The sequence below is a fragment of the Passer domesticus genome, chromosome 12, assembly GCF_036417665.1.
Source record: "Passer domesticus isolate bPasDom1 chromosome 12, bPasDom1.hap1, whole genome shotgun sequence".
In the NCBI taxonomy this organism is placed as follows: Eukaryota; Metazoa; Chordata; class Aves; order Passeriformes; family Passeridae; genus Passer; species Passer domesticus.
Window position 1 is genome coordinate 9980395 of NC_087485.1, and position 20000 is coordinate 10000394.

The window sequence follows — 20000 nt, forward strand, 5'->3', positions numbered from 1 at the left end:
TAATAAATATTCAGATGCCCTGACTTTATGATCAACCAATTTTTTTTCCCAATTACATATTTCTCCAAGAATTTGTATTGGCTTTGTGAAACTAGAAACTTTTCAGATATGTAAATCAATCTTAGTGTTACTGTGCAGTATTCTTTAAATTAAATTACAGTACAGATATCAGATTCTAGCAGTTCTTTTGCTGCAATGAGATAATTTCTGGAGGCAAGACACCTGGCCAGGATAGAGTGGTGATTAATTTTATGTGTTTAGGGTGCAATCATCACTCAGAAAAAGGCTTAGGGTTTGGATGATGGATGACGGGTAAAGTGCAGGCTGATAGGACATGGCCCATGAATCTGTTCTACATCATCAGTTCCTTTGATCACTGGCAGAAGTTCAGAGATACTTCTTTGCATCTGTCCAAAATAAACAAGGCTACCATATACCTTTTGCAAGATCACTTTTAAATACAGGCTTATTTGTGGGGGAGAAAACACCTTTATTTTTTTCAACAATGGCTGAGGGAAATAAACACTTTGTCTTGCATTTGCATGCACTTTTACAGGCAGGAATCCATTGAGTGTGTGTGCATCCATGTCCATGCACATATATGTATATTAATGAAAAATGATACCATAAAAGCATTTTTTTCCTTTGCAAACTGATACCTATGTTGACACCATAGAGGGGATTTAGCATAGCTGCTGAAAAACAGTGTTAGAGAGCCTGTCATGAGAAGAAAGCCCTAAGTTACAGCAATGCTATGCAGCATTTCTTCTTCGTTAGTAATGGTGGTGTGGCTACAAATTGTTGGGAATCTTTCTCACTAGTGATAGCAAAACTGTGTAACCAAAATAATTTTGATTAATAATTCAGAAGAGTTAAAGGGTGAAGAGATAGAGAGGATTTGTGCCAACCTACCAAAAAAAAAATGGTATCTCAATTAACAAAACATAATTTGATAATTGGAAGCAAATGCTTCTTTATCATATGATTTCTACTTTTCTTTACCCAATGCTGTCCCCTGCAGGGTGTAAGAAATCAGATCACAGAAGTACTCAGAGGCTAAAAAAGATATTTATTTTTTTTTAATCCAGGAGTAAGAGAGGAATAACTGAATTAACGTCTTGTTCTCTATCAGAATTCATTATCAAGCCAGAACGGTTTATGAAAAATCCTTTCAGAAGCTTGACTAGGTGCTGTGATGGGCATTCCTTAAAAATATTCTCTTATATCTTACGGCATATGTGCAAGACTTCTTTCCACAGGTGTTATGAATTCCTAGTGCTCATGTTGACAGTCTGTGGGCAATAAGATGTTAAGCATTTTGTTTACCTGTCTCATCAGCTGCACTTGGACAAGAAAATCAAACAGAACACATAAAATACCTCTCAATTGACTTTTTAACCATTTTATAGAATGAAAAGTAAAGGGTATTCATGACTGCTCTGTTTATGTAGAAAATACTAAGCTACTACTCTGCTTAAAAGACAGGTGATCCCCATAAAAGAATTACAATTCATCTCTAAAAAAGGCAAAGGGAAGCATAAAGGTGGACAGCTGATTAGATACTAAGTAATAAAATCATCTTTGTACCAGACAAAAACAAAACATGGAGCTTAAAAAAAAACCTCTGGGAGCATTTGTTATCACGTAGAAATCATACTCACATGATTGTTGCCTCCTTACTCAGCTGGAAAGCTGCTTTATCTGACTAAGTGCAAATACTGGAATGTTCATTAGCTCTCTTGAAACACCTTGACTTGTCTTTATTGAGTTGCATTTCATCCATAGCCTTTGCACCTGGGGGCACACAATAAATTTTTCTTCACAAAGGGTTTCTCAAGAGTGGTATGACTGTTCCTTTTCTCCCCAGAGTCTGAATGCATTGCATCATCTTCTATCATATTTACAAGCCTGGGGCCCAGGATGAAGAATTGTTTAGTATCTCCAAACCAAAGCCTGCCACGTAGCAGATCAAATTGTTGTTGCTCTGCCACTGAGCTGACTCAGTACTTGCTTGTTTGATTTAAGGCACAGTTCCACTGTGAAAAGTTATTGTAAAAATGGTATTTTCTTCTGCAGCAGAGCTAGTTCCTACGTGTATGAAGAATTATATGTGCTGACTCAAGTGACAAAACATAAGTATTTACTGCTTCTGGTGTTGCCAGCTCTGCAGAGCAAAGACAGAGGAGAGAAAGCAGGTTAGGGTCCATTTAATGTGTATCCATTTTTACTCCTTTCCAGGATTCTGTGTGTTTAGTCCTTGCAAATTCAGGGAGAGCTACTGCATCTCAGAGCTGTTTACAAGAGTATAATTTGGCCTCTACTGCTGGTGAGTAGCCATGGAAAGGAAGCATTTTGGTCTCTCAGATAATGAGGAATGTGGAAACACCACAGAAAAAAAAAAAAAACCAACAAAAAAAACCCCAAAAAAACCAAACCAAAACATAATAAAATTGTATTTGAAACAGAGTAGATCATTACTTTATACTTTTCTGTACCACATTTTACATATAGTGACCTACAGAGATTGTGGTTGCAGTAGATTATTTTGTGGCATTCTGGGTTTGTGAATTTTCTCTTGGATTAACATAATCTCTTACTATTCAGATGTAGTAGGAAAATACTTCTTTTTCATTATTTATCACTTCTTTTGTGGTAAATAAAAAAAAAAGCAGAGTGCCAATTTCTTTGTATTACCCAGCTAGCTATCATACTTTTGGAGCTAATTTTTGCCTCAGTGTTGTGGTGTGTTATCACACAGAACTGCCCTTCAGTGACTCTGCTCTGTCCCCACTGAGCCATTCTCAGGGTTGGTGAGGGCTTTGTCCTTTGGCTGTTTTACACAGTCAGTATGTGAAGCTATGAAGGGAGTTCATAAGGAATTGCTGAGTTCATAAGGCTGAGTGTTGGTTTTAGCACGTTCACAGTGTCTGGCTTTATTGCTTTAGCTTGTGTAATCCAGGGAGAGAAGTCGTCTCTCTGTTTCAAAGTGACACTGAAGCTTGCATGAGAATGACTTGGACTTGTGTTCCATCAAAAAAGGAAGTGGTTAGAGCAAGCAAAGGTGCAAGAAGATTTTCTTGAATATTTCAGCTACTTAAAAGAGAATTTTTAGCCATTTTCTTAAATGCCTGTGGCTACTGGTTGATCAGATTGCCATCAATGCCTCCTGGTCCCTTTTGTGTCTTTTGCTGTGAAATTGTCACCTTTTCAGAGCAGATTTTGGGGCTATATTTTAAGTCCAGTAGAACAGAAATCAGTGGGAATATGGCAGCTTGCTTGATTAGTGCAATACCTTGCTCTAGTTCTTTCAAGCAGTAAAAGTTTAAATATAATTTATGGTTACTGAATTCTTAAATAGTGTTTTAACCAAAAGACAGTGGCTATCAACAAGCCATGCTGTGATATTTGAAATAAACATTCGCCCCTCTGCTAAAATGTCTTAGCACTGGGAGAAGCGGAGCAGCTTCTCTGGGCAGCTTTGGAATTTTCTGCCCAAGTAGTCCAAAAAGTTAACTTGTATTGGCCTCAGTTCATATCTGTTCTTATTCTTTATATCTGTTCTTCCCCTGGGAACTAGAACTAGGCTCTTCTTTAAGAGAGTACATCTTAACTAATGGTGAAGCTGATAAGTACTTACAACCTTTGGTATTCAATTCTAAAGTAAATACCTATAATTTAAAGCAAAACCTCATTGTTATAGAGAGAAAAAGATGAATAAGAGGCAACTACATGAAGCTTATATATGAATAAAGGGCAACTTACCTCCTAGGTTCCAGCACTTAGAAGCTGACTAACTCTATGCAGTGTAAGATTTACAAAAAAAATCCTTGGGAAGGGGCGGGGGGGAAGTGCCCTTGACTTGTCTTAGAATAGAAACTGAAAGTTTTAAGGCTTCTCTCTAACATGAGGCTAAACTACAAAATATCAGTTATTCTTTGAACTTGTCTTTTAAATAACCCTTTTGGTATTGTAGCGTGAGCAACAAATATTTTATTGATTGTGTGTGTGGATGGATTGTGCTTAAATATATTCAGTTAAAATTGCTTAGTAATTTTTTCTGAAAATACAGCTATTCTTGTAAGCTCTTGAGTCTGGTTTAGCTCAATCAGTAGTTTATCAAATTTCAGTAGTTTATCAAAATCTTGTTATGCATTTCCATAAGGAGGAAGAATACTGCCAGCAAGAGCTGTGTGACTGCCAGCACTCACCATTTTGCTCTGCTGTGTGGCAATTGAAGCCACATCTGCAGGCTGTACTTGCTCCTGAACCGTATGAACTCCTAAGCCAAGATGGAGACTCGAGTGCAAATTCACCTCCTGATGGTTAATAGCAGTTACATCCAAAGACCCTGAGGAGAATCCCTAATTCCACTAGAGTTCCACCTTCTTCTGGAAACCCTTTTGTTGTGAGCAGGCCTGGCTCAAGGGGATAATAGGAGCTGGAAATACGAGTATATTTGAGAAATGCACATATACACTACAGACACATAAGCTTGACCGTCTTTAGGAGCTGTCTGGTAACTTTCTACAAAGCAGCTTGACCTCCTACTGTTATTTTTTTATATTTGTATTTACTTTATCACACAGAAAACCAATCATGTTACTCTGTCATACCAGTTATTTTATGAAAGTAGACAGAGGCATGTAGCAGCTCAGAAGAGCTTAGTCTCCTGAAAAGACACAGCGCTTTCTTCCCTTGAGGTCTGAAGTTATTGGGGCAACAGAAATGCTTAGATTTTGTTCTATTAAATCCGGGTAATAGAATAATAGAACATAATAACAGTAACATATTCTTGAAAAGAACCAGTACTTAAATATGTCCTTGAAAAATATCATCATAATTTTATATCACCTACATTAAAAGTTCAACATCATGTTACACAAGAGACTTGACTTGAGAGCATACATCCATTTAAATTGTTGCAAAATGCAATATAAAATTATCTTCCATGTTGCTGTTGGGATCATTCTGCTGCTTTTATTTGGATGTCAAAGTGACAGGCCATTAACCTAGGGGTAAGCTAATTATTTAAGGAACTTTTCTTGTTTTGTACAATGAAGAAGTATTCTTGAAAATACAACATAAACATAGATATCTGTGTCAGATGGTAATGGTCCATTTCTTTAAAATATGAAAACATAATTTTAGCATTCAAACAGTCAATTCAGTGATAATTTAAAATAAAACAAGAACAACCATCATTAAATGGTTCTGTTTCTGGACTTAGATTGATGCTTAACACATTGATCTTCTCCAATAGAAGCTTTCCATATTCCATCTGTTAGAATCTTTGACCTTTTCTTAACACCATTAAAAGATAAAATGTTAATCTACTGAAAAAAGATGCATGACCTTTTAAAAGTGAACTGTACCACTTTACAGTCTGCCATCATTAAAGAACTTTATGCTCAGGAGCCCCGCATTATGTGTATCATAGCAATATAATTGTTTAGAATAATGTAATTGTTCAACCAAGAAGATATATACCACACATAACATAAATTAGAACTAGAACTATGTGAACTTTGAAAACCCAATCAAAATAACATGTCAGATCAAGTCTCACTTTCAGTTTTAATCAGCCTCAACCTCAAATTTATTTTTTATTAATATGCTACAATGCATGCCTAGAAGATACCATTTTAACAAAGAAGAAGAGAGGTACTTTGGGACAAATGAAACTACATCACTGGCAAAGGAAGATGCTTATCCTCCTTTGTTTAAAATCATATTTACTTCTTTTTTCACTATAAAGAAATTATTGGAGCACAAATATTTTATATTTCATAAGGAATTTCAATAGCAGGGAAAATAATGAAAATGGACTTAACTTGTTTTTAATAAATATGAATTATCTTAACATGATTTCTTAAAAACAGTGGCCACAATTCAGAGCAGTGCTGAAACCTGGTTTAAATCCAGTTCAGTATCAGATAATAATTAGTTTTGAATATGGGCTAATTTGACTCCAAATTAATAAACAAAAGAGAATGAAAAAAAGTAAACGCATGATATAGGCTCAGAGAACCTAATCTTATCTTCTGGTAAGATGTAAGTTTTATATGAAGCTCATCAAATTGTTTTGAGGACATGGCTGTATAGTAGTGTGTCTACTCAATAACTACTTAACAGAGGATATTAGAAAGTTTATGCATTTAAATATGATGTTCTGCTAGTACCTTTTATTATATAGTTTAAAAAGCCTTTCTACAGATGAAGACTCTATTCTATCTCAACCTAAATTCTATAAAAGTCCCAAAGTTTTCCCATTTTCCACAGTAAAACCAGTGAGCTTAGACTGGATAATTTGGGGTTGGAATATCCTCTATGCATGTTTTTCCAGTGGAATTTAGTCCTTAAGGTAAGTGGCTGCATGCAAAATAGAGATGTAAGCTTTCTAACGTAACATAAATTTAGGTCCTGGTATTAATATTATTTGAGTCTATTAACTTATTATGTTTAGCAATGGCACTGCAATGGGGGTTCTTAGACAGACCTGATGCAATGGGTGCATTTCAATTAGTACTTTAGGGCACAGAAGTGATTTTTTTCTTTGTGGTTTTGCCTTGCACCTATACCTGCAGGCAGGTGGTGTGTGCCCAAAGCTGTCTCCTATGTCATGAAACTGAAGCTGAAGTAATTCGCTGAATTACCATCTTGAGTAGTAATGAGGACACACAGTCGTGCAGGATTTAGCTCTCCACAATTGTATTGCATGCCTAGAAATGGAAACTGGCTTGAACTTCATTGTTAGAAATTTGATAGTCTGCACAATAATGCAGAAAGTAAAGGAGAAATCACAGGCTTTGCTAAGAGCTTTTGGCAAGTTGAATGACATTCATTTCCAGTGAAAAGTTCATATTCTGTTTTCTGATTGCGTTACTGCACCTAGCCCTGTCCGTTTATGTATTGTTCCTGTTAAATAAGCAGCACCCCATTTTGTACAGGCCAAGCATTTCATCTTTGAAGTTAATACTTTTTTTGTCAAGTTCTTCCATTGTTTAGACCTGCTTCCCAGTCCCAGCCCCAGTTTATCACACCGCAAATTTCCTCTCTTGCATATTCTTCCCTCTAGGTCATTGATAGTGAAAGCAAGCAATATGTTTCCTGGTGTTCAACCATGTGGCACTTCACTAGTCACATAACACACTAGATAAGGAGATGACAGTCTGTGCTGCTCTGAATAGCATATGTGCATGCCATCTGAAAGCCAGGAGCCTGAGGACATGGATACAGCCAACAGAGGGAGTCAATGGCAGCAGAGCACTGGCCATTCATCCCCTGCTATGGAGAGAAGAAAAATGGACAGCTTTGCATTTATGGTTGAAGGGAAGATTTCAGTCTGTTTCTCGTTAGTCCCTAGGCATCATTTGGAGGCCATGTGCTCCTCTTCTTTCAAGCTGGAGGTTGCCTACGTGACACAAGTTTGGTCCCAGCTCTGCAGGAGGTGGTGCCCCATAAGAATGTCAGCTGTTTTGATAAAAGTTTGGCCCTTGTAACAATTTTTATGTGTACAGGGAAGATTTTATCTATAGAATTTGCCTTTTTGTCTACTAAGTATACCTATCAACTAGCATAAAGAAGCTATAGCTGCTATCTAGTTAGAATTACAAAATAAAGCCTAGTTTGTGGGGAACATCTGCTTGCTCCATCTTTTACAGTATAGTAGTGATGTTTAACATCTCTTCTGCCTACTCATAACTTGGTATCCAACGTAGCTAAAATTATGTAGATCTCATCAACCAAAGTGGCATTCCCTTCAGACTAAAAAAGTCCTAGATCTCAGCACTGGTGAATATAATAAAGAGAAAGAGTCTTTTCTCTTTGACAGAAGCAAGCTGTCACAGTAATAGTGAAATGAGACACAGAAGAAAAAAAAGTCAAAATATTCTTAGACACATTCAGGCAACATGTAAATAGAATAATAAATCTGGCAGGAGAGATCTGTTTATTTTTTGCACAAAAGGGCTAAGAAGTTGTTTGGGTTTTTTTTTTCCATTTTAAAGCATGAATTTCTTTTTCTTCCACCTGAAGTCTGCACAGTATTCCACAGAGCAGCTGTCCACAGCAAGAAACTCATCATTCACTCTCTGATCAGCACATACAGTAAGTGACATGAAACTCTGCTTAATTCTCTTGTGTCTTCATGAAATAATTTCTTCACCAACTAAAGAAATCTGCTGTTTACCATAATCTCAATTTAACACCTTCTCTCACTGTTCAAAAGTAACTGTCTGCATTTGAATGGGGTTTGCAAAGCAGAAGTAACTGCCAGGGAAAACTAAACAAGTCTTGTCTCTTCCTTGAAAGTTGAAAAAGGCTTTAGGGTTTTTTTATCACAGTGACAGGTTACATGGTAAATAAAGTTTGAGATCTTTGCTTTGGCCATTTAATACAAGAATCGGTTGGAAGTGAACAAAGCTGAAGGGTGCAAAACTTGAACTAAGCCCAAGTTACACATTAAGTCGGTTGTTGGGAGACGAGTGGCACATGGCCACGGTAACCCTGGGGGCTGCGCTGGGACAGGCTGGGGCGCTGCTCCTCGCTCACCGAGGAAGCCCCTTCAAACTAACGAGCTTTCAGCTAACGAGCACTATGAAAATAGGCCTTGGGAAACATTGCACTCCTTAGAAGCCAATTTGTTTGGTTTGTGTAACGTAGAAAGCGGCTGGGAGGATCCCAGCGCCATCAGAGCTGGGAAGGGTCTCACCTTGCCTCGCATTACCATGCACAGCAGAGGATCGCTTAAAAAAGATTTCCTCATTCGAGCTGGAATCAGATACAATATCTTTTAATCAGCAATCAAAACAAAGGCCCTGTTAGTATTGCGAGATTAGTTAGATTTCTACAGATTTGTTCTGAAGTTAATGAAATTGCATCCAAAGAAGACATGAGATATGAAATGTTCTGCAGGAGTTCAAAGCCTGTGACTGCAGCTGCACTCCCCAGCAGCCTGTACAAGCCCTGCAAGCACTTACCTGGGAACCTGTTCTTGAGGAAAACCTCTCCTGCAAGTCTCTTCCCCTGACTCATAAGGTTTGAGGAAATTCGCATTTCAAAATTTAGAAATACAGTGCACAATGGTTTCATGCCATAGCTGGATTGAACTAAGAAAAAGCATTGTGTTGGAGGGTAGGAACCTCTTTTTGTCTTTTGTGTTTATATCACTGTGTTGATTTACTGCAGGTAAAAAAAAAATGGTAACATAAAGTCCTTGTGTAATTTTTTTGAAACAGGATGAGTTTTCACATGATGTGAGTAGCATTGTACTGCTAACTACAAAATGCTTAGAGGAAAGTAAACTAAGTTGAAGGAATTAATATTCCATCAAAGAGTCGGTACTTGCCTCAATAAGATATTTTTAGCATTTTTGGATTTTGATATATGTGTCTTTTTTTTTCCCAAGAGAACAGGAAAACTACTTCTCTTCTCACCACTTCTTTCATGTTAGGTTGTTTATGGCAGACCATTGCATTAGGTCATGTAGCATTTGACCCACTGGAAAATGAACAATGTTTTGAATCATCCATATGTTTCATTTGCGGCCTCTCTTTGGTCAGGTGAATGTAATTTTCCTACCAGTACCCAGGTATGGACCAGGGTTAAAAGTTTTCACATAAGCCAGGTATGTACCTAATCAGAATACTCTTGCCTGGGCAGAGCTTTCAATGCCAGAAATAATGTTTTTAAAGAATATTGACATATGCATTGAAAGAAAAGCACACATAATATTGAAGTACTCTATTTCCCTAGAAAAGGAAGAAAATAATTCTTAATTTTCCTTTAGGGCAAAGCTTTAATAGAATTGCTGCTAGTTCATAGTCTTCCAGTTATTGTTTAAACCCCATAAGATACGTAAGCCTTTGAGTGTTTATACCAAGAAAAGAAAAATATGAATTCATTCTCAAGCTCAGATTTGGAGCTAATAAAGTTATTCTGATTTCTATTACGTTTCTTGCCCACCAGCGTTACCCTCTTGCTATTATTTAGCTGAGCAGTTTTAGTGTCTTGGGTGCCTTGTACATTATGGAAGCTGGGAAGGAAAATCAAAGGTCACAAGGAACATGGAAAAAGGTAATTAAATAATTGTAACAAAGAAAACAGAAAAAAAGAAAGGGAACAGAGGACACAAACAGAAGCTATCGAAGTGATTCTCTGCCAGTGCTTTTAGTGTTGTCATTTAGGTGTGTCTATGTGGTTGAGTGATTTTCCTCAGTAATCTGCTTGTGTTGTTGGTTTTACAGTTTTTGGCGAGAAGATTTCTGAATTTTTTTCAGATTCTTCTTGTTCCCTCCAAGATGGACAAAATTTATCATTATCATCTATCCCCAGTTATTCAAGGACTTCTGTGTTTTCTTAGCAAGACAGCCTTTTTCTCACATTATATATACTTAGAATTAAATCTCATTTTCCCTCTCTCAAGGCTACCAGGCATTGCGTTTGAAAGTGGAATCTTCAGCAGCTGAAATTTCACTTCTACAGTTCCCAGTACATATAAGTTGCAATATACCAGGGCCTGAGGGGAATACCCCTCTATCAGGATTATTTTACTACATCATGCAATGTGCAAGGACATGCCAAGCTGGGCAGAAGAAGGAAAGTATGTAGCCATTTCAGCAGCTTCTGCCTCCTCCCTGACTGAATTGGAAATTATTATGAATTTTGTGATTAAATTATGTGTGGCACTTATAATTTGCAATGTAGTCAAATATGGGTGTACAGTATGGGTGAATAAAGAGAAAATTGATTGTACCTTTAACTGAGCAAATCTAAGGATGCTGTTAAGTTTGGTAGATGTGTATTTTTATCTACAGTTGTCATCTGCTGCAAAACATCTGGATTTTAGAGGGTCAGACTTTTAGACAATCTGAGTGTACAACAGATACTACAGACTCTTTGTAGCTACCCTGTTTGAAAACAGAAGTATATGGGCCTTCTGAAACAGTTTGCAAATCTGTCATTAAAACAAAATGGGATTTTTTGGTGGTTGAAATGAGTATCAGTGCTTTTCTCCATTTGTTCTTGTATTTAAGAATTCAGTGAAAGGTACAATTTTTTTCAGGGCCTTTGCTTATTATATGACTAGGCTTTAGATAAATTGTGGTAATGTTTGGGCTCCTTATTTGGTTTTTTTATGGTTTTGAGTATGAGGTTATGCACATCCATGGCTTGTAAGAAGAGCCAGACTGGCAGCAGAGGGGTTGATGTCCTTTGTGGAGCAGGGACAGCATGTTGCCTTTTTACCTTGTCAATGCACTTCAGTCTCAACACACTCCCAGCATGGAGAGTCCCAGTTTGGTTTCCATATCCTCCTGTCATTAAATTGTGGGCTGGGCTGTGCAGGGCAGTCTGGGTTCCCATTAGTTCTAGCTGGTGACTGAGTGGGCAAAACCTGCAAAATAAGCGAAGTAACTCATTGATGTAGACAAAATTTTGTCTTGGGCACTTGCAAGGTCCAATGAATCTCCTGCTAACAAAACTGCCTCATTTTCAGCTTCATTGAAAAATGCTGTGAAATCAGGCTTTAATCAGGGAAATGAGACATTATGGTGCATATTTCCAGGTCTGAAATGAAAATCTATTTTTAAAAGAAGAAAATTAAATGCTATTTCAATTTTCTTGTGCTTACCCTTTAGGACTGTACTGAGCTCCTGCCACTTACCATCATCCTCGCCAGGCAGTCTGTACAAATATTATCATTACTTAAATAGAGTCTGAATCATTACCTTGTGTTTTCACTTTGTAGTGAAGTGATTTAAATATAGTTTTCTTATGTTGGGGTCCTTTGACAAATGCATAAATAGTTAGCGCATTGTTAGCAACAGTGAAAAGGAAATGGATGCCTGGCAGGAGGAAGGGCAAATAATTTTCTCATGCTTGCTGTGCTCTTTCTGTAGTGTAAATCAACTCTTCTCCTCTGAAAGTAAAAACTTATTCCAAGATGTCAACAAAAGTAAAGTAATTAGGAAAGGAAATGTAATTCCTCTCTGCTGCTCCTCCCTCACACACATCAGTAAATGAAAGCTATTTAAAGATACAACCTGGCATAGACTAATTGGAGATGAGTCACTTGGGACCTGATCCTGGAAATGCTTACTCAAATGAGTAGCCCTTTGATTGTTCGCCTGGGTCAGTGTGGAGTGTGTGTGCATGCTGCAGGATCAGGGAGGAGGAGGGTCAGTCCTGCAGGGTCCTGAGCTCTCCCAAACCAAAGGCTCCTGAGCTGGCCAGCTCCAGTGGGAAGATGCCTGTGCTTGGAGTTAACTGTTCTATTGGATCACAGCCAGTTTGGTCAGTGTCTCTCAGGACTAAACCCTGGATATTTAACTTAAAATAGAATAGGAAGTAGTATTGCAGGGCTACTTTGATTAATTAATCTCATTTGGAATAAAAGAAACAGCTAGAAAATTGAAACACACCACAAAACTTTCCCATACCCACTTCTGCTTCTGGTTCATGTCTGTCATAAAATTAACTACTGTAATATGCTTTTTCCACAATTTAGTTCTCAAATACTTGGCTGCAAAGCAAGCTGTAAAGCTCAAAGGCGTATTTTTTCTTAGTGTTAGCAATTAATATGCCACTAGTCTTTGCATAAATAAGTTGTCTATTTTAAAGCAACTCAAATGGGCTATTTCATTTTATATGACTGTTAATTAAGATGTTGATTAGCCCTGCTATTGAAGCATTGAAACCCTTTCTAAAAGAAATGGCCACTGTTTCAATTTTGTTTTAATTAGTTGGACTTTGAGGTTATTTACTACAGTGTCAGCTATCAAAGTAAAGCTATTTAATTTGATGTTCAGTCAGAGGCAGGTAGCACACAGAATTCCACATTTGCCTGTAACCACTGCCATTAACAGCAGTATGATTTAAGGTCATTTAAGAGTCATCAACCTCACAGATGGTAAAATGCGAAGTATCTAAAAGGGAAAATAACAATTGTTGTCTTGTCAAATAAAATCCGAACATTGTATTTTTCGTGAACACCCACTAGCTTCCAGCAATTTTATACAGAATGTGTTTCCCTTTGGGCGGAGAGTGTTAGGTCTTCCCTTTTATGTATCCTTCCATTGAGACATGCTAACCCCCTCGGGAGGTGAAACCCACCCAGATATTTGTGATTTTAAAACTTCATTTGCGTCACTTGCAACAGAGATGGATCATTATTCTGGGATAAAATCACATCCTGCACAGTGAAAATAACAGGCAACATTTGACCTGAAAAGGGAAAGAGGAGAAAAAAAACCTCAACAACTGTAAAGTGTTAAAAGAAACAGACAGTGTTAAAGCTGCTTCAGGAAACAAATTCTCCCTGTAATGCAGTGTAATTACGATCTTTTCTAAGCTAAGTATAGTACCCTAGAGATTACTATAAGTAACTTATAATAGAATTTTTATTAGTGGTAGTAATTTTTTATGATAATTAGTGTAATCTGCAGCCAATAAAATCAGAAGATATATAGTTATCTCTTTTACACCAGAAAACTAATCTTCAGACAGCTGAAACATTAGAAAAAATATATATTATTTTATGATTGTTATACACCTTTATGTTCTTATTATTTGGAATTTTTTAATAGGTCTTTCCATTTAATAGTGAAAAATGTGAGGCATACTCAAGAGCCAGTATAAAGCATCCAGCTTGGGGTAAGCATCTGGCATTTTGTTTCCTTGGCAATCTTTATTCCATCTGATCTGAAGTTAGATCCATCCTTTCTGGAAGTTAGTGAGTTTAAAGTATTTCTTCTAGATAATGGGTGACCCTCGCACAAGCCCTGTCCTCACAGTGAGATTTTGCCTTTTCCTATTGACTGGAGGGAGAGGCCTGGCTGTGCACATGGTCTGTGTATCTTTGGGACTCTCTTGTGCTGCTCCAGAAAAAGAATATTTTGACTCAATGGATCAGCTACTACTGCTAAACCAGTGGGTTTGCTGGAAATACAAAGAGAATAGTTCCTAGGGAAGGACTAACTGCAATTCTCTCTTAGTGTTCCAAATCATACTTTCAGTTTTTTGTTTGCTTCTCTGTCAGAATCCTCCAGGCTGCGTGGATGAGATGGAGCTCTCACATAGGCTGCCAAAACTAGAATCATACATGCCTAGAATTTCTTAGGCTTGGACTTCAGTCAAGGCTGTTTGAATGGACATGAAGGCTATGAAGAGAGACTGATGTCTTCCACTCAGGGAATGGCATAAATTCTCCTGGACCTTTTGGAAATTATTCTTGCAGAAGAAGGTCAGAGGACAGTTGCATTCTCCCAGGTTTTTATATTTGGTTTGTCCTAAATTGAGAAAGAGAAGGGGAAAAGTAAAGGGGAGAAATTTATGATCTCACTCCTTAGATGTGCCGAGATTAGTATTCCCAGCAGCTTTATAGCTATTCATAATCTATGTTCATAATCATCTGTGCCTTGATGAGCTGTGACTCAATGTTGACAGCTGACACATTATCTCCAGCATGTGACTTTGTGTCTGTTGAGATGCATGAGGTAGAGCAAGCTCCACAGAAGTTTGTCCACATTCTGTAAATGTGGGAGGACATCAATGCTTGCAGATACCTGTGATCCATATTTTGTGAGTTCTCCAGTAATGATACAGTGCATATTAAGCTGGCTTATGTTTAAGTGCATAGTTCATAGACCTCTTTAGACAGTCCATGAACACAAAAGTGTTCATCTAAAGACAAAGACATTGGTTAGGTCCCTAATAAAGGTGTTCTAATGATATTTCTTAGATATGTTGTCAGTACATTTTGTGTGGAAATATGATAACTGGCTGTTAAATGAGCGGTTGTTTCCTTCATGTCCAGGAAACTCTCACTTTGTGATGAAAATGGCCAGTGTTCTTGCCTTGCCTCTGTTTTTCTCCACTGGTCTTTGGCACTGTACAGACCCTTCAGGTAGATTCCAGTGCTGCTCGGCCAGGAAGCACACAGGCTGTGAAAGGCACCCTGGCAGTGGATAAAGCATCAAGTTTCCATGCTGATTCTGCTGGATTCCTGTGTGCCAGCACTTAGAGACTGTTGACCGTGAGGTTTCTCTGACACTCTTGTGAACCCTCACAGGGACAGATGGATTTGCTCTTGAATGCCTCCATTCTTTTCTCTTTGTGAATAGAGCGGGCAATGGTTAATTTGCCCTGACTGCTGTCATGCACCACAGGCTTCTGCTTTGTCACCCCTCCTGCTGACCATGGCCTCAAGGGCAGGAGGTCTCATATTCTGAAAACGTGTGTACTTACTGTATGTGTCCTGCTTGCCTTTTGGGAGGAGGAGGGCTGCAGCTGAGTGCAGATGGTGCTCTTCCCCTGGCTGTGCTTCAACCTGAGACCTAAATAAGAGGTTTCCAGCAAGCTGACTTGGTAGAAGCAACTGATGGGAGCTAGAGAAAGGAAATTCCTGTTCCCTCTACACTGAGGAATCTTACCAAAAGCCATGGTAGCAAAAGTGACCACCCGTGGGTTCTGCAATGTTTTGAATTCATATAGGAGACATTACAAAATTATTCATGGGTGCCTTAACTTTTAAGCTGAATTATCGGAATGCAGTATACGTAAAGCTGAAGAATATCTGGAAACTCAAATGACAAAGCACTTTCTTTCTCATGTGGTCTCTTCAGAGTATGCCTTGCTTGCAGCCTGTTCTCAGAGTTCAAAAATTGTGCAACAGCTCCCTAAGCATTTCCAGTTACAAATAAAAATTAAATTTTCAGCCATCAGCCCAAATAACACAACCTTCCTTCTTCATTCTTCATCCTATTTCTGCAGATTGGATCAACCAGTGTCCTTCATTTGTTATTATTTACTTAAAGGTCTCTCTTCTTTTACTGCCCTCAAAAATCCCTGTGTCCTCTTCCTCCATCTTGCTGACCTTTGAGTTACATAGCAGAACTGTTTTTCAGGATTTGTTTCTAAGGGTTGATAGGCTTGAAGGATTTTAGGCAAAAAAGGATTATATTTTCAGTTTTAGAGTCTGTGAATACCTCATTAGCAAACACTGAATTGTGTGGTAATTTGTCGAGAGGTTAGAACAGATGCATAGCACCCTCCTAGATAAATAAAGCTTAGTTTGTAATTTCCACCACAGGCAGATCAATCAGTGTAATTTAAGTGACTGAACTTTTATAGTTGGTGTGCAAGGAAAATACCTTTTATTTAGAATAACAGCAGTAAATTGACAGTGCAATTTGTTCAGGGAAAATTGTTCACTGTATTCAATTGTGCATAAAAAGTCAGTCTTTGGAACAGCACCCACAAGTTGTACCCTAAAATTATAAGTAATTAAAAAAAAATCCAAACATTCGGATCTTTGAGGACACTCTTTTCTGTGACTGGTGTTGAACTTCAGGTGTTGTTTTCCTTGCTTTTCAAGGAATTTGGCATGTGCCACAACATCACATCTGGTAAAGATTTAACTGAAAAATTGCTCGTTTCTAAATTAAAATCTTAATTTTTCCACTTGAAATGTGTATCCTGAGGCTCATGGTGTTCATCCATTCTACCACCAGGTAGGTAAAAAATCATGCTGCTTTCCTCTCAAGATGAATATCAGACAAATTCACTGTGCTATGTACACCACTACCTCGAAACCATAACACAAGTGATAAATATCAGAAAGTTGGCAGTGGGAGGAGGCTCTTCAAAGAAAATTTATGCTAAAAAGTTGTAAAATTAGTGACATCATTGTCAAAAATCTGAAATCTCTATCCCCTCTGCACTTGTAAGCAGACTCTGAGGAGAAGAAAAAATCAGCAGCCTAAAGCAGAGTCTGTGGCCTCAGCCTAGAAATCCAGCTCACATCTGACACCCACTGAAATCCACACTCGTGAATCCAGTGGACTTTAGGCTGGATTCCTAATCACCAGAAAAATGGTTTAATTCAATGTGTCATCTCCAGGGAAGGGTGAGAAGACATCTGAGATGGAAACAGAGACAAATGACTCTTCCCTTGAGGTAACATCAGATACAGGAGAAGCTCCCCTGTGCTGCACTGGAGTCCAACAGGTAATACCAGTTACCTTGGCCTCCCCAGTAAACACCTGAAAGGTAATGCACTTTGGATGACTATAATTTCAGTGTTGAAAGCAACCAATACAAACCAGTATAAATTAATTGATCTCAGCATTATATTTGATCTAACTCAACTGTATTTTGATTTTAAAGAGTTAAATACAGTCAGAACCTCCTAGATGTTTTCTGAAACAAAATTCAGTGAGGAAAGTGTTTTATTTTTCACATGACTGTCAATGTTTTTATTTACCAGTTTAAAAAATGTTTAAAAATATATATTTCTGCAAAATTAAATGTTTTCAGTTTGGGTTTTGCCTCTTCTCTTTCCTCTGTTCCCATTCTGCACTTTTGCAACCAGCAGAAGACAAAACACAATTATTCTTCGTAGTATTTCTTTCTTTTGTTCAGCATTTTTTCCATCTTCCCTGAAATATCCTCAAAACATTAATGGTACATTTTTGCAGTGGGGCTTTATCCAGAAAAAAAAGTTAAAGAATTCTAAAAATAAGAGTTCTATTACTATTTCTGATGTTAGAAACTGAGCTAATTTGTCAAATAGGATGTAGTATAAGGTTATGCACAATGGTTCAGCACAATGGAGGAATTATCAATAGAATAATGGATGGCAAACAAGGAGTCTTGCATGTGTGCTTTTCTCCTGAGTGGTTTCCAGATTTCACAGACTGAGTGTAACACTGTGTTTCTGCCTTGTAGAAGGAAAGACTAGCTCGAGGCTACAGCCGAACTCCTTATGAGCAGAAAAAGGAAGGCTGCTCCCGTAAGGGGGTGTGAAATACTGACCTTCCAGAATAGTCATTTTAAGTAGCTTTTGGGTTTTGTTCAGCTGTGGCAAGGAAAGTGTAATTGTGCTGCCCAGTTCTGTTTGAACAAATAAGTTGTGCACTTCACTGGAGGAATGCATGGAGTGTGTTGAAAGCACAGATACGGAAGTGTGGCCAGGAATGTGATGGAGTGGATATGAAATGAGTGAAGACAAGTGTCCTCATGCTGGCTGCGGTGGTGACGTGCAGTATCTCGACGTTATCAGGAGATAGATGTTTGCATTCCCATGGGTCAGTGCAAGTTGTCACAGTTTCAACTTCCAGTTTTTTCTTATGGAAATAACATCACGAGGCAAAGAACATGAAAAGTCCTCTGCTTGCTTGCACCTCCACATGTGATCTTACAATCCTGAAAGCTCTCTAGAGGACTTAGGGTGCAGTGTGAAAGTATGACAATTGTTTTATCAATGGTCCTTTGCTTCTATTTATAGCAACAAAGTTGATAAAAAGGTTTTATTTCACTCCTCCTTTTCCTACTTATTAAATATCTTTGATAGTGAGACATTTTCAAGGGGGAATGAGATATACAGAGATTTTTGTTTTATCCTGACTTCCATTTAAAAAGAAAATTAGGTTAGATGGAGTTCTGAGCAGTAAAGGTTTGATGCATACATTTAATGCTGCCTCTCTAAAATGACATTGCTTTCCTGGAATGGCAAATAGCTCAAATCATTCCAGAGTGAAACAAAAAACAAACAGCAAAACTTCTCCACAGGTTTTGCAAAATGCAGTTAAATAGTTGTCATTGTTTCTGATCTGCCAATCAATTATTAGTATTAATTAAAGGATCCCTTTAGATCTGTTCCTCAGATCCATAACAATCAACAGGAAGAGGAATGTGTGGCATGGAATCTTGATTCCTGTATTTACTGCATGTTGTGTCTGTTCCTGTGTGTGTGAATATACCATCTGATAAGGTGAAACACCCTGTATATACTAGTAATTAGTAATTAGTCATAATTTCATGTAATTATTACAGCAATTTCTGTGGTAGCTATCACGTGTCCCAGACATCTGTAATTTATGAAGCCAAATTTGTAATTTTCAACGAATATATAGTCAGCCCATTCAAGTATGTTACATACTTTTGCTTTATCCCAGCCTTTTTGAGCTCTGCTGTACTTGTTTGCTCTGCAAAGGCAGTAAGAAAAGTAATGAATTTCCAAAGTTACATATCTGTCCTAGTAAACTATTTATGTTGCAACTTGTTATTTTCTTTTTTTGGTAAGGTGTCAAATGTTCTGGTGTGTCTATCTTTGGGTTTTTTGTTTTGGGTTTTGTTTTTTTTTTTTTTTTTAATTTAGCTGTACCCTTCCCTGTGTTAGCCTGTAAGTGCAGTGCTCAGAAAGGTGGGGCACACAGCACTGCGTCCAGTCAGGTGTGCCGAGGGCAGCTTTGCTGTAAGGTTTCCCCCTGAGTTAAAGTTTGAACAATCAGCACCCATCCTGATTTTTTCATTCTGGTGTATCTTCTAAGATGGGAGGGATTTTTTTCTTTTGCCAATCTAATCTGCAGGATTGCTTTGTTGTGCAAATGAAAGGAGAATGCAATACACTTATTTCCACTTACACCTAAATCAAATATGAACTCCAATCTGAAAATGAAACTGAGGTGCCTTGGGGGTAAGGGTTTCTTGGTGAAGTTTCCTGGTTTATAACAAAGTTTTTAAAGGGAAAAAAAAAAGTGAAAAATGAGCAGACTTGGTTAGAAAAATTTTTAAAGCAGAAAACTCCAGAATGGGGCAAGCAGCAGAGAAATGTAGCCAAAATTAACTTTGTGGATTTTCTAATCCCTTAAAGTTTCAGGCTTAGAATTAGCAACCTGTAGCCCAACAGTTTCACTATAAGAAGTGACTGTCATTTATTTGTGTGTACTGATAGCATCATCTCTACATGCACTGGCAACTGGGACTTGAATTTCCTTTGATATATTTAGCCTAAAGAGTCTTAGATTAAATAAACATAAACAATCCAAATGGCTTTAAACTAATTCTCATATAAAACAAGATTTGAAAAATATGCATTGAAAGGTAATGTAAGGATTTTGTTTATGCATTTTTCATTTCAAAAATGTAATGAATCTCTGCAGCCACAAAAGGCTCTATGGCAATACTCTGTACACATTTGTATACAAATGTTTGTATACTCC

General features: G+C 37.7%; 4 long non-coding RNA genes across 6 annotated transcripts in view; 3 read left to right on the top strand and 1 right to left on the bottom strand.

Annotated features, from left to right (window-relative positions):
- The window catches only part of LOC135279569 (uncharacterized), a 10485-nt gene extending 6668 nt beyond the window's left edge, over positions 1-3817 (bottom strand). The window contains exons 1-2 of the long non-coding RNA XR_010346787.1: positions 3763-3817; positions 1662-1794 (exon numbers count right to left, since the gene is read on the bottom strand). This is a non-coding gene — a long non-coding RNA (uncharacterized LOC135279569). The remainder of the gene's footprint in view (positions 1-1661; positions 1795-3762) is intronic.
- Positions 1-7951, top strand: part of LOC135279568 (uncharacterized) — a 38812-nt gene extending 30861 nt beyond the window's left edge. Inside the window, exons 5-6 of one of the 3 annotated variants that reach the window (XR_010346785.1) lie at positions 2239-2326; positions 7076-7951. This is a non-coding gene — a long non-coding RNA (uncharacterized LOC135279568). Of the gene's footprint in view, positions 1-2238; positions 2327-4162; positions 6427-7075 lie in introns of those variants that run through there. The other 2 variants (XR_010346784.1, XR_010346786.1) reach the window with 2 other exon arrangements.
- A 38-nt stretch (positions 7952-7989) lies between these two features.
- LOC135279570 (uncharacterized) lies at positions 7990-14316 on the top strand. The gene is made up of 3 exons (XR_010346788.1): positions 7990-8106; positions 13584-13650; positions 14036-14316. It is a non-coding gene; the product is annotated as an uncharacterized LOC135279570 (long non-coding RNA).
- Positions 10012-11393, top strand: LOC135279137 (uncharacterized). The gene is made up of 2 exons (XR_010346462.1): positions 10012-10074; positions 10424-11393. It is a non-coding gene; the product is annotated as an uncharacterized LOC135279137 (long non-coding RNA).
- Positions 14317-20000: the final 5684 nt, after the last annotated feature.